Source organism: Doryrhamphus excisus, chromosome 1 (assembly GCF_030265055.1).
Source record: "Doryrhamphus excisus isolate RoL2022-K1 chromosome 1, RoL_Dexc_1.0, whole genome shotgun sequence".
In the NCBI taxonomy this organism is placed as follows: domain Eukaryota; kingdom Metazoa; phylum Chordata; class Actinopteri; order Syngnathiformes; family Syngnathidae; genus Doryrhamphus; species Doryrhamphus excisus.
The window spans coordinates 35925898-35930680 of NC_080466.1; positions in this window are offsets into that span (position 1 = coordinate 35925898).

The window sequence follows — 4783 nt, forward strand, 5'->3', positions numbered from 1 at the left end:
CAAACCTGGTGAAAAACTACAGGAAACGTTTGACCTCTGTAATAGCAAACAAAGGCTACTGTACCAAACATTAACATTCATTTTCTCAGGTGTTCAAATACTTATTTGCAGCTGTATCACACAAATAAATTGTTAAAAAATCATGCATTGTGATTTCTGGATTTTTCTTTTTAGTTTATCTCTCTCACAGTGGACATGCACCTACGATGAAAATTTCAGACCCCTCCATGATTTCTAAGTGGGAGAAATAGCAAAATAGCAGGGTGTTCAAATACTTATTTTCTTCACTGTATATATATTTTGTCAAACCCTTAGATTTGGAGCCTATCCCAGCTGTTTTAAGGCGGGGTACACCCTGGACTGGTCGCTAGCCAATCACAGGACACATACAGACAAACAACCATTCACACTCACATTCATACCTATGGACAATTTGGAGTCGCCAATTAACCTAGCATGTTTTTGGAATGTGGGAGGAAACCGGAGTACCCGGAAAAAACCCACGCATGTACGGGGAGAACATGCAAACTCCACACAGAGATGGCCGAGTGTGGAATCAAACTCCTATCTGTGAGGCCTGTGCACTAACCGCTTGACCGCCACTGTACAACCACTGTACAACCACTGTACAGTAAATCAAACATAGCCTTTAATGTATGCATTGCACACTTCAATGACCTCTGTCTGAGTTCTACTGGTCAACTGAATTGTCTGCCTTTAAGTTTTGAAGTCCTTGGACCTTCTGTCCAAAGTTGTTTTCAGCATGTTTGATCTGCATTAGATGATCTAGTAGGTAGAAATGGACATCAGTGCTTCGGTCGCAGAAATGATGACCATAAGCATTTACAGCATGGAGCACAGCAGCAAAACTTCATGGATTATTCATATCTCCTGACATACTGACAGAATGTGCTAGGATGTAATGGGAATTAATGCTCAGTGTTCTCCGACACATCAAAAAGGTTACAAGATTAGAGAGACTGCTCGCAGTCATTCTAAACATTGCCGTTCATGCAGCAACACCCCTGAAGCAACTATTAGATTTTAGCCACAAATATCTTTTGACAGACGTGTGTACTTCTCTATAATTTATGAACATCTTTCTGTGATGTTCACCTCAATTTGTACCCAGCTTATATATTGTTAAAGCTTTTGAAGTGGCAAGGACATCTCGATAGATTTATCAAGAGACCTTTGGGTGTGTTTCTCTACTGATTGTTTGTGCTTTCAATAGAAAGTGTGTGTGTGTGAATGTGTGTGCGTGTTAGAAACATTGGCCTTGATGTTATTCCTAAGATCTGTTCTCACCCCTGTACCATGGGTGTCCATGCGGATGTGTTTTTTATTGGTGCTTGGCACATTCTAAAAATATATTTTAACAAGAAAAGTAAAAACTAAAAAAAAAAAAAGAAAATCAGCAGCAATTATACAGGAAGAAAGTGAAACTCATTCATTCATTCATTTCCTACCGCTTATCCTCACGAGGGTCGCGGGGGTGCTGGAGCCTATCCCAGCTGTCTTTGGGCGAGAGGCGGGGTACACCCTGGACAGCCAATCACAGGGCACATATAGACAAACAACCATTCACACTCACATTCATACCTATGGACAGTTTGGAGTCGGCAATTAACCTAGCATGTTTTTGGAATGTGGGAGGAAACCGGAATAAACCCACGGGGAGAACATGGAAACTCCACACAGAGATGGCCGGGGGTGGAATTGAATCCTGGTCTAGCTGTGAGGTCTGCGCGCTAACCACTCAACCGCCGTGCCGCCTTATATCATCATAACAATTCGAAATATTAAAGGTTTTTTCCTTTAATATTTCGAATTGTGTGTTTGTGAATTGTGTGAATGTGTGTTTTTTTTAATATTTATATATTTGTAATATATTATAAGAAACAAACAACACAAATAAAGTTGTAAGTTTTGGAAAATTAGGCTGGGGAAAAAGAAATATTATGCACATAAAGTCATCAAATTCCAAGAAAAAAAAAAACAGGTGGGTTTTCTTTCACGATTGGGCTTCACCCCCTCGTGACAGCTCTTAGATTTCCTCTTTTCCTCAGTTCCTACTTCATGCCCTTATTTTGTATTAACTTCCTGTGTTGTGCTGTTCTGTTTTCAGTTGCTTTCCATTATCTCCCGCACCTGTTTCCTATTATTTGTGATGCCTATTTAGTTCAGGTGCACGCTCCTTTCTTTGTTGGGTCATTGTCATTTTTATGTTGGTCACATGCTAGGTTAATTGGCGACTCCAAATTGTCCATAGGTATGAATGTGAGTGTGAATGGTTGTTTGTCTATATGTGCCTTGTGATTGGCTGGCCACCAGTCCAGGGTGTACCCCGCCTCTCGCCTGAAGACAGCTGGGCTAGGCTCCAGCACCCTTGTGAGGATAAGCAGTAGAAAATGAATGAATGAATGAAAATGCAATATTTACCCATATGTATGACACCGCTATTTACATCCCTGCATGGAAAATGCATGCAAAATGTGGTCATGCAAAGCATATGCTAGGCAGTAAACATGCATTTAAACAGTCCTGGAATCTTACAATTTCTTTGTTTTAGTGACACCTCAAACATCAGAACATTTGTTTACTTCTCTGAAACAATAACAACAACACAGGAAAAAAACACCTTTATACCTTATTCACAGGTTAAGAACATAACACAAACCCATCTACTATTTACATATATTTATATGTGTGTGAACTATTTACAGATATGTGCGTGTGTGTAAACGTCTGTGCATGCGTGCGCGCAAACTATTTATAGACGAACAACAACAGCATCACCAACGTCACCCCATCCTTTGCAATGGCGACAGATCCACAGCCAGACAAGCTCTGTGCCAGTGGAAGCTGCTTGTATTTTGGTCTCTGCTGGACTCCTCCCCAGTTCCCTTTCAGTGCGCAATTCAGCAACTTCTGTTTTCTTCATACCCAAGCTGCTGCTGCCGATCGGAGGAAAACAGAACTGTTGCCCCCTGCTGGGACAGAAATGCATTGCCTACACGTATGAAATTCACACACAAGCTGCATAAGACTTTGATGTGTAGCTCCTGCCATAAAAAAACCAAAACAAAACATAAGACGTTGATCGACATCTTTGGCAGTCAACATTACTTTTGGAAAAGTCTATTCACGTCTTTGGCAGTGAATGAGTTAATGCACTCATACTTTGTTTAGCCTGTTTGAGAACAAATGACTACATTAGTGCTATGTGGTACAGAGGTGACAAGCCTGTGGCACTCTCGAGGTGTTCTCATGATCACCAAAATGTTGTGAGCTTGTAGATGGGCTATTTTCTATCAATTGTCAAGCAATTTCATTGCCTGTCCTTGCAAGTATAGTTATGGTAATGGTAATAGTAATGGTAATGGTAATGGTTTTATTTAATTTGAACATGAATCAGATTACAATTGAGTGCATCACATAATCAGTTCACAGTTCCACATGTCCAAAAGGAGTAGGAAGAAGCAAAGCTTATTAAATCCTACCCCTCCATCTGGTACTTTTACAATCACTGTTACATTTGTTCACTTCCTGCTTTCCAAAATACAGTTTAAGTTTTTTTGGGTTTTTTTGTTTTGTTTTTTTAATAATGCACCGCGTACCGAAGTAGGAGGTGATATGAGCATCCAATGCCATAATGGGTACCATAGTAAGTGTCAATATAGTGATATAGTATATAGCACATCATGACTGGTTCAAGACTCTTCATCCTTGTATTTAGCAAACATCAACTGCTTGTATTGTTTCTTGAATTGGCTCATCGTTGTGCATTGTTTGAGGTCCTTACTCGATCCATTCCATAGTTTGATTCCACATACTGAAATGCTATGACTTTTTAACGTAGTCCTAGCATAGAAGTGTTTCAAATGTACTTCTTCCCTGAGATCATATTTCTCCTCTCTTGTAGAGAAGTATTGGATGACATTTTTAGGTAATTGGTTATTTTTAGCCTTATGCATTATTTTAGCTGCTTGAAGATGAACCATATCAGCAAGTTTAAGTATTTGTGATTTTAGAAATAAGGAGTTAGTATGTTCTCTGTAGGCGCCATTATTACCCCATATTCCCACACAATAAGTAAGATATGGTAGAACCAGAGAGCAATAAAGAGTGTGGAGTGATTTCTGATTGAGAACAATTTTTGCTTTGTTCAATACTGAAATATTATACTAGCATAGTAAAACTAAGCTGGAATAAAGCTGGTAACTGGCATACATACAGTATATGTTTATAACATGAACAGAACGTTCTAATAGATGTCCTCGAGGACTTACAGTACAGGCTTCTGTTTGATGGCCAAGCTGCATTCTTCTATGGTGTGGCTCATCATTTTTTGTACCACGACCACAGCCAACTGGGTACCCAGTTGAAGGAAGCAAGAATGACAGCTGCCTCAGGGAGGGTTCCACAACAGCATCTGCCCGAAGACATTGTAGCTATCAATACCATGTGGAATGGCATTCTGTCATTTTGTCATATGAAGGTGATAGGTGCATTAAAAATACATTCAGAGCTCATCCACACTGAGAGACGCCACAGCCTAAAGCCACTCTGCCGCAGGAACCCCATCCTGCCACGCTTTTTTTACTTGATGCTCCTGTTAACTGCTTAGTACTGGACCCTGGACTGGTGGCCAGCCAATCAGAGGGCACATATAGACAAACAACCATTCACGCCATGCCGTCTCTCATCCAAATATGATACAGGAAATTGTTTGGGGGGGAAAAAAATAAAAAGTTGCAGCCCTAGACTGTGCACACACATA